Here is a 10,584-nt window from a genome sequence, read left to right as displayed (position 1 = left end):
TAGTTTCCTTTTTGACAAAATATCTAATATTTTTTCTGATATTACTGATTCATGTGTAAGTTTTAGAATTTATAATTCTAGTATTCAAATTATAAGGCATTTCTCTGTTTTGAACAAATTATAGTCTATGAAAATATTCTATAAATTTTATTTTTCATTGGATTGTTTTAGATAGTAAAACATGAGTATTTTACATAGTTAACATTAGGAGAAGTCATTAAAGATATTTTGAAATCCACTTTATTTATAAACCAAGTAATATGTATTATTACCACTAGTATTAATAAATTATAATTTCTTCCTCCACTTCCACTCACACATACAATTTTTTTTCTACCTCTGATTTCTGATGTTACTGTTTTAATTAATATTATTGATTCTGGCAAAAATGAGACATGGGTTTCTTTGTGTACTTTCAAAAGCATAGAACTATTCAAGAACACAAAGTATTAAATCTTGATAAACTCCACTGTAAGTCCAAGTAAACTAACAAATTGTATATCAGGCTACATTCATCAGAACATCCTAAAACTTTAACATTAAATGCCATAATTTTATGGGTTCATGCTTATACCTAATTGTATCTGTTATGACATCAAATTTAAAAATAACAAATGTAGTCCAAACTTTCCTGTCACAATAGCTTATAACAACTTGTTTTATCTTTTTCCACAAACTGAGTGGTTGTATTTGAGTTATACAGAGAGTTCAGTGAAGAAAAAGTAGAATATTGAGACATTTAATGTGTTCCTGAATAGAGACCTACTCTCTCTCTTAATGTGTATAAATTTGCTTAAGACTAGGAATAAATTTAACATGAAAACATAAAAACCCCTTTTTTAAATGGGTGAGTGTCAATAAAGATTTTATAGCAAAGTAAACTAGAGGAGATACAACACACACACACACATACACATGCTCACAGAGTGTGTGCAACTAGTAAATAATGAGAGACACAGAAAAAATATAAAATAATCCATATATGATCTGGGTTGGCTTAGCATTTTTTTCAATAAGGCTCTCCATTTTAGTTTTTTTTTTTTTTTTTTCATCTGCTTTATTGTTGAGTGGGAGATAGCTAAGGCATTGAGGAAAGCCTAAGATTTCAATTCAAAACAAATTATATTGAAATAGTCCAGTCTCTAGTATATATGATTAGGATATGAAAAATATGATAATAATCACCTTAATTCTTAGTGTCAGTTGGGACATTTACAAAAACATAAGCAGCACTTTAAGAACAAACTGATGTATTTCTTTCCTTCTCACCTTCTTAATTTTCCCCTACTTTGTGCTATTATTTGAGATATTGCCTTAAGGTCACATCACTGCTGAAGATGGGGAGAACTGGGCTAGAAGACTGTCAATCCTGTTTCTAATTGGCCATAAGAGTCACCAAATTAGGTCCTCCACACCTGAGGGTTTAATATTTTTCTTTTAAGAATATGTAGTCCCTTATGCTCAGAAAGTTGGACAGTGGGCTTAGTAATCAGACAGTATTTATTATTATTATTATTTTTTAATGGAAGTACCTTAAGAACTCCTAAAATTTGTGAGAGAGAAAGAGATTTTCTGCTCACCACAAAACAGGCCAATAAATCAGAATATGAGGTGTTGGGGCAAGGAATAATTACCATATTCAGAAAGCCGGGAGTCCACGAAGATGGCAGACTAATATTCTAGAGGACCATTTCACCAGAGTCTGGATGTTAGTTTCTTTTATAGAACAATGAGGGAGGAGGGCGTGAGATGGCAAAGTAAAAAAGCCATAATTGTTGCAAATAAATATTTGTTTTGGCCAAACTCTGAGAGGGGATGTGTTAATTTTGTCTTTATTGCAGCCATTCTTAGATGGGCTAGGTCAGAATGTTTCCTGTGAACTGAACAAAGGTATTTTAGTTTTACATTCAGGCACAGAAAGCAGGGTTCTATGAGGAGGGCCATTATGCTAACTTTAAACTATTGGCAACATCACTTTAATGATTACCTTGTAACAAAGCAGCAGAATACAAAAGTTAAAGAAACAGACCTAATATGGAATTAGGTTTTTATTCACTATTACAAAGACTGTCCAGTAGACATTCAAAATGTTTATAGCTCAAACTTTTCTATTTCTGATTAAAATATTGTCTTCATTCAAAATGTACTTAATTTAAAAAAATGGGTATTGGTGAATATTATAATGTATAGTGCCTATATTATAAGTGTATTTTAAATCTGGACCCTCAGTTTGTCTATTTTGCAGCATATGAGTAAACACAATCCCATAATGTGGGTTAAACAAAGGGGCAGGGCATAATTGCCTGTGTTTGGTAAAATTATCTGAAATTTTTGCTAGAGAGTTCCAAAGTCTCTTAGAAAGCCCTAAAATTGATTTGAAATTAATACTTTTAATGGTTTTGATCTTCTAACAGTAAGTTTATGTGTATTTGACACACATTGGTAAAGAAGGGCCAAGTTGTTTGACTTTTCTGGTAAGAAAAGAATAAGGGTTAGATAAAAAGTAGAGAAAGTGAAAATGTCTATCTTTTGTTCCCAGTGTGTTTTGGAGTGGAGAAAGGAGATAGAGATATGGGGGTAGCTAGTTAATTACATATGCATATCCAGGCTTCCCTTCTCTGGTCTAAAATACCAAAGTAAATGAATGTGCCAGACAGGTGGAATATAAAGGCAAAATAAATAACATAAAAGGTTCTTTAATAAAGAACATAAAGAGCCTAAAATGTATTTTTTTAAATTTAAACTCAGAAAAGGAATACGTATAGTACTTGTGAGACTGAATAGATATCTTTCCAAAGAAGCTGGTGCAGTATGACTGTCTGGATCAAAGACCGAACAGAGTAAAATCCAGATGTTAGATGTTGTGAAGGACCGTATAGACTCAAATCAGAGAAAACAAATATACTTGAGTTACTCTGGAACTCTGACTGTGCCACAATTTGAAAATTCAACAGTGCCAGCTAGCTGCACAGGGATGGATCTAGATCAACAAAACCTAACTCACATCAAGAATACCAAGAATTAAACTAGCTATCCTGAAGTATAGATCAGCATAGGAATCAGCACAAGAATGTGGACAACCACATACACAGTGATATGGTTACTCTTTTGCTTTTATATTCACCCAGGCACCAATGTGAAAAGAAATAAGAGGAAGAGAAAAAAAATAATAGTAGGAAATTAGAAACATAATAACTGAATTGTCTTTCAAATAATAAACACTATAAATAAACTGGAGAGGAAGTTCACTTGCTCAGACTGAAAATCCAGCTTCCCAATTCTTTCAACGGAGATTAAGGCTAGAGTCAGATTTACAGTGAAGATAATAAAGCTTAAGCTCTAGAGTCCTTGCACGAAGCCATTTTTTTTTTTTTGTCTTTTTGTCTTTTCTGGGGCCACACCCGCGGCACATGGAGATTCCCAGGCTAGGGGTCTAATTGGAGCTGTAGCCACCAGCCTACACCAAAGCCACAGCAACAAAGGATCCAAGCCGAGTCTGTGACCTGCACCACAGCTCATGGCAACACTGGATCCTTAACCAACTGAGCAAGGCCAGGGATTGAACCCACAAACTCATGGTTCCTAGTCGGATTCATTAACCACTGAGCCATGATGGGAACTCCAAGCCAGTTTTAATTTTGTATGTGCATGGCACTGTAGAGAAAATGTTTTTATGTTTTAAATAATTATAGCTTTTTCAGCAAATTTTAGTGAAACTTGGGACCTGGGATAAAAGACAAGTTTTAGAGGTTAATTTATGACTGAATATAAAGTGAGGATTCCAGGGTTATTCTCTGGAACTATGTGTTTATATTTCAAGGAGGAATGAGTACTGGAGTTATCTATGGGTTGTAAAACTGAAGACACTGGCATTATATTTTTCCTAAAGAGATTTGTTTACATTCCAAATGGTAAGAATTAAGAATCTTTCCCACTACATTTTTGAGGAGGTTTTATCAGAATGGAGTGTGGAATAGCTGCCTCTCCTCTTTTTCATTATGTTGTACCAGAAACCTCATGCTGATATTCAGAATGTCAATATATAATGCTAATATGTATTAATATAATTTAATTTTAATGATGTTTTCTTTTTCTCATAAAGGGGGTATCCAAATTTAATAATTTTAGACCACACAAAATTTTTTCAAGAGGAAACTCTAGGAAGTGAGACTAAGGATAAGATCTTTCAGAAGAAGAAGCTGGAGATATCAAACTCCCAGATTTCAAACTATACTACAAAGCTATAGCAATCAAAATTGTATGGTACTAGCACACACAAAAAAACATATATATCAACAGAACATAATAGAGAGTCCAGAAATAAGCCTACAGTGATATAGTCAGTTTATGGCAAAGGAGACAAGAATATAAAATGAGGGAGAGACAGTCTTTCAATAAATGGTGTTGGGAAAACCAGACAGCTACATCCAAAAGAATAAAACTTGGCCACTTTCTTATACCAAATACAAAAATAACTCAAAATTGATTAAAAATTTAAATGTAAGACCTGAGACTATAAAATTCCTAGAAGAAAGTGTAGGAGTACACTCTTTGACATTGGTTTTAGCTATATTTTGGGGGATCTGTCTTCTCTGTCAAGAGTAACAACAACAAAAGCAAAAATATACAAATGGGATTATATGCAACTAAAAGCTTTTGCAAAGCAAAGGAACCATCAATGAAACAAAAAATCAACCTAATGAATAAGAGGTTAATATCCAAAATATATACAGAACTCACACAACTCAATAGCAAAAGAAAACAATATCAAAAAAAGGACAAAGGACATAAATAGACATTTTTCCAAAGAGGAAGTGTAGATGCCAACAGACATATGAAAAGATTCTCAATTTCTTTAATCATCAGGAAAAATGCAAATCAAAACCACTATGAGGTACCACCCCACACCTGTCAGAATGGCTATTTTCAAAAAGACAGCAAATAGCAAGTATTTGGAGGATATGGAAAAAATGAAACCCTCCTGCCCTGCTGGTGGAAATGTAAATCATGCAGTTGTTATAAAAAAGAGTATGGAGGAGTTCACATTGTGGCTCAGTGGAAACGAATCTAACTAGGATCCATGAGGACACCAGTTTGATCCCTGGCCTTGCTCAGCAGGTTAAGGATCCAGCATTGCCATGAGCTGTGGTACAAGTTGCAGATGCAGCTCAGATCTGGTGTTGCTGTGGCTGTGGTGTAGGCCAGCAGCTATAGCTCTAATTAGACCCCTAGACTGGGAACCTCTATATGCTGAGGATGAGGCCCCAAAAAGATAAAAAAAAAAAAAAGAGTATGGAGGTTATTCAAAAATTTAAAAAATAGAGTTACTATGCAATTCAGAAATTCTACTTCTGGATACTTACTTGAAGAAAATGAAAACACTAATTTGGAAAGATATATGTTCACTTCTGTTCATTGCAGTATTATTTACAGTAACCAAGATATAGAAGCAAACTGTCCATCAATTGATGAATGGATAAATAAATATATATATATATACACATATATTCATATTACCCATAGAAATGAAATATTGCCATTTGCAACAACATGGATGGACCTAAAGGGTATTAGATTAAGTGAAATAAGTCAGATATAGAAAGACTATATCATTTCATTTATATGTGAAATCTAAAAATCAAAATAGAAAACAAAACAGAAACAAATTCAAAGATACAGAGAACTGATGATGTTCAGTAGAGGGGAGGAGGTGAGGACTTGGGTGAAAATTTGAAGGGGATTAAGAGGTACAAACTTATAGTTATAAAATAAATAAGTCACAGGGATGTAATGTACAGCACATGAACTAGAGTCAATAATATTTTAATAACTTTGGTGACAGATGGTTATGAAACATTGTGTGATCAATTTGTAATGTATATAAATGTCAAATCACTCTGTTGTACACCTGGAACTAATATATATATATATTTATATATATATATTAATATATATATTACTATAACAAAAAATTAATACATCTTCCAAGTCTCCTACTTTCTAAGAATGAGACTGAAATGAAGCCTCATGCTATAAACAAGATGCAGATTCCCCGATATACTCTATCAACAGGGGTCAAGAGGAAATTATATTTACCTGAAGAAAGGCCTAAATTCCTATGACCTCTTTGCTTCCATCAACAGAAGTCAAGAGAGAGTTTGCCAGGCCTGACGCAAGTTTCAGTACTCCCTAGAATGGGTCAATGGTGAATTCTTCAGTCATGGGATACTGTATCTCACTGGGAAATATAAACAGTCAGCTTTTCTCATCCTCTTCAGCTTCAACTGGCAGTTGCTAGATTCCAGGTGATTTTGACCTGCATGCCAGGTGTTCCTTTGCTCCACCCAGGGACTAGACAAAGGGCTGAGGCTCAATACTAGATAGAGAAGGCTATACTGGTGTCTTGAATCTTCTTGCCACAGCTCACTCACAGAGAACAGGTTCAACAATGAGAAAGGCAGCTGAGATGATAAGAGATGGCTGCTTCAGCTAATAACCCTGCTCATAGAGCAATGGGAGGTGGTCAGTTTAAGATAACTGGCCCACTATCTCCAACCCAGCTCTGGAGCAGTGGTACAGAGATTTTTGCAAGGAGAGACACATATCATAGAACATAAAGCCCCAGAAGTTCTCCCCAAATAAACTGACCTTATTCAAAATAAAGTGTGAGGAAATCCAAGATAAACTGTGCTCTCAAAAATAATGAAGATTTTGGCGGTAAGCAATTAAGAGAAGGCTGAAAGCTCCGTTAGAGCAATGAGATAAATTATAGTTTAACAAAGAGAGAAGCAAAAAATAAGACAGCTTAAAAAAAAACCCTCTTAGGGTTAGAACAAACCTTATGACTTATTTCACAAACTACTCTAAAAGGAAGTAGAATTTTATTTGCATAATATGTGGATCAATAAATTTTCAAAATCAGTAGAGCAATCAGCTGGTAATTAATAGAACCTTAAAGCTGGGTGCAATAAGAGCAGTGTCAAAATTTAAGAGAGAGATCAAAGTCCTGCTAAAACCACTATTATCCCCAGATGACTATGTGCATGCCCAGGGCTGAACCCTCTGAGAAGTAACATTAGTACTCTCACATTCTCTAAAATAGTCTAGCCAAATCATTAAACCAGTAACAAAATCAAACCAAAGCAAGCCTGGGGGTGAGGGGATCAGACTCCAGAGCTAGTACAATAGATATGTCATTTTTTAAATAAAAACTTATGAGACATTCAAAGAAACAGGAAAGTGTGACACAAACACAGAGGAGAAAAGCTATAGGCAGCAGAAACTGCCTGTGAGAGGAAGAGCCAATATTTCAAATTTACCTAAAACTTCAAAGCAGTCTTAGTAAATATGTTCACATAACTTAATGAAACCATGATTAAAGAAAGAAAGAAAAGTATGATATTATCATCAAGTAAATAATATAAAGAAAGAAATACACCAAAGAAGAGACTATTTAAAAATACAAATTCTGATGGGAATTCCATTGTGGCTCAGCAGAAACAAATCTGACTGGTATCCATGATTATGCAAGTTTGATCCCTAGCCTTGCTAAGAGCTGTGGTGTAGATTGCAGACTTGGCTCAGATCCTGCGTTGCTGTGGCTATGGAGTAGGCAGGCAGATATAGCTTTCCCACCTTTATTTACTACCTTTGATGTTCTCTCTTCCTTTCTTAAAACAGTATAAATTACATGATTAATCACAGTCATCACTACCTTTTTAGATAGGTCAACCCTTTTTCATCCTTTTAATTTTCTGTCATACTCCCTAAGGAAAACTATGGTTAAATCAAACTCAGTGTTTATTTTGTGATAACATTGTGCAGGTAAACATAGCCAAAAAAATAATCATGCTAATTATTTGCACTTAACATTCATGAACAAATGCTTTAAGTGGGACTTTAATGCTGCCTGGCAACTACACTCTATTTCCCTGAAGCATTCACTTTCCTACTCCCTATTTTGACAACTTTATGTCTTTCCTTCTCATCTGAAATCTCAGAAACTTTCCAATTCTCATTTTCAGACTAATGGAAGCAACCGAAGGAAAATATCCACAAACTTCCATATACCTAAATTTTCACTCATATAATTTTTTTCCTTACACCCCATTTCTAGAAATAAATGTTTCTATGTTCCTGATTAAGGCCAAACCACTTCTCGTGTACTAGGTCTCATCTCTATTCACCTTCTAGAACAACAGTCCACCAAATATTAGATCTCTCTTCTTTCTTTTCAGATAATATCTACCAACACAGATATAACTCCCATCTTAAAACAAAGACAAAGTAAAGTTCTCTAGACCCAAATTTCCCACCAATTACCATCTATTTCTCTATTCTTCATTTCAGTAAAATACCTCTGAGGAGTTGACTATTCTTTATTGTTCCTTCTGTTCTCTCATAAAATCAGTCTAATCAGTTTTTGCTTCTACCACTCTACCCATACTGCTCCTGACATTGTCATCTGTGGCCTCCACCTTGCTACACACGATATTAAATTCTCCAGTCCCTAGCTTACTAGACATAGCAGAAATCTTGAAATACTTTCTTCACTATACTTCCATGATATTAAGTGATCATGATATTTTTCCTACTCAACTAGCTGTGGACTCTTTTCCTTTAATGTTTCTGCTGGACTCATCTATTCTCTAGGCATCTTATTCCCATGATGATTTCATAAAAGTCTCCTGGCTTTAAAAAAAAAGTATTCATATGTTAACACCCTAAAATTTAAACATCTGACCCCAGATCTTTCCCCTAAAGTTGAGACTTGAATATTAAGTTGCCTCCTCAACAGCTTTATTTAAATATAAAATGACATCTTAAACTTAACATCCGTGAATCTGAACCCATGAAGTTCACAGATCTAAACCTATGGAAACTTATATTCTTTCTTATCTCACTTGATCATTTCAGGTTATCAGATCAAAAATCTTGCAGTTGTTTTGGACTCCTTTCTTTGTTTCATAATTCATAGTCTAGCTATCAGAACATTATGTTAATTTCTTTCAAGATATATCCAGAATATAACTATTTCTCACCTTCTCCACTGCTTCCACCCAGTCTAGACACTATCATACCTCTCTTGGATTATTGCAGTGTAGCCTTCTATCAGGTTTCCCTGCTTCTACCCTCTCTCCTATCAGCTAATTTTTCTTCAATAGCCAGAGTAAGCCTTAAAAAGAAACATAGTTATATTAAGTCACTCTGCTCAAAAGCCGCTAATGGGAGTTCCTGTCGTGCTGCAGTGGAAACAAATCCAACTAGGAGCCATGAGGTTCAATCCCTGGCCTTGCTCAGTGGGTTAAGGATCTGGCATTGCCGTGAGCTGTGTTGTAGGTCACATGCGGCTTGGATCTGGCATGGCTGTGGCTGTGGCATAGGCTGGCAGCTGTAGCTCTGATTAGACCCCTAGCCTTGGAACCTCCATATGCCATAGGTGCAGCCCTAAAAAGCAAGAAATAAAAATAAAAAATAAAAATAACAACAAAAAAAAAACCCTCTAATGTCCCTTCACCTATCAGAATAAAATTCTCAATCTTTACTATGGCCTACAAGACTCTACATAATCTGCCCCTTCTTCTACCTTACTTCTCTGACCTCAGCTTGTATTACTTTGCCATTTATATTTTCTGCTCTACTCACACTGGCTTCTCATGTGTTCTTAGTACTTGCCGTATATGTTCCCCTCTCATGATTATGCCCTGGCTCTTCCCACCTCATAACACTCTACCACAAACATCTGCATTGTTCACCAATTAAAACATAATTCTGATCTCCTTCATCTCCTGGATTTTTCTCATAGCACTTGTTACATCTTAACATCTTATATAATTGTTTAATTATATTATTAATTTATTCCTCTACCTATAAGAATATAAGCTTCACAAGCTAGGCATTTTTCCTTGTTTTAATTTTTTTGACCACACCTACAGCATGTGGAAGTTCCGAGGCCAGGGACTAAGTCCATGCCACAGCAGCTACTCAAGCCACTGCAGTGACAATGCCAGATCCTTAACCCATTGAGCCACCATAGAACTCTGTTTACTTGTTTTATGTACTGATGTTTGAATAGTAGCTGTCACTCAGAATAGTGTCTCTCATAGAGTAAATTAATAAATATTTATGTAATTAGTGAATATATAAAAGGTTTGACATCCAAAACTTATTTATACAGCATCAGGCTGAGAAGGTTTTATTTGGTAAATGCCTCCTAAGCACTTTTACACCACCTAATAGGTAGAACCCATGAGGAAGCCTAGATTGGTTATAGAAATTCGGGGACTAATAAGGTCACATTTTCTTTGTATATCAGACTAGCTTCTATGTGTGAGAGTGTAAATTTGACTGCATACAATTTAGGTGCTTATCCAGGATTACGAAGAATGCATTTGCCAAGTACAACTTTGTTACGGACTGATTATACACCCCAAACTAGAGAACAAAGTCAGCTTGAGGCCAGCACTTACAGAATAAATTTTCAAAGAGATTTGTTTATCATAATCAACATAAGGAAGTGGAAGAGCATGCAAGTTACATAACAAGTCTGCTTGCCTGGACATTGAATTTTTCAGAGAGAATCTA

The sequence above is a fragment of the Sus scrofa genome, chromosome X, assembly GCF_000003025.6.
Source record: "Sus scrofa isolate TJ Tabasco breed Duroc chromosome X, Sscrofa11.1, whole genome shotgun sequence".
Taxonomy (NCBI): Eukaryota; Metazoa; Chordata; class Mammalia; order Artiodactyla; family Suidae; genus Sus; species Sus scrofa.
This window is presented reverse-complemented; position numbering follows the sequence as displayed.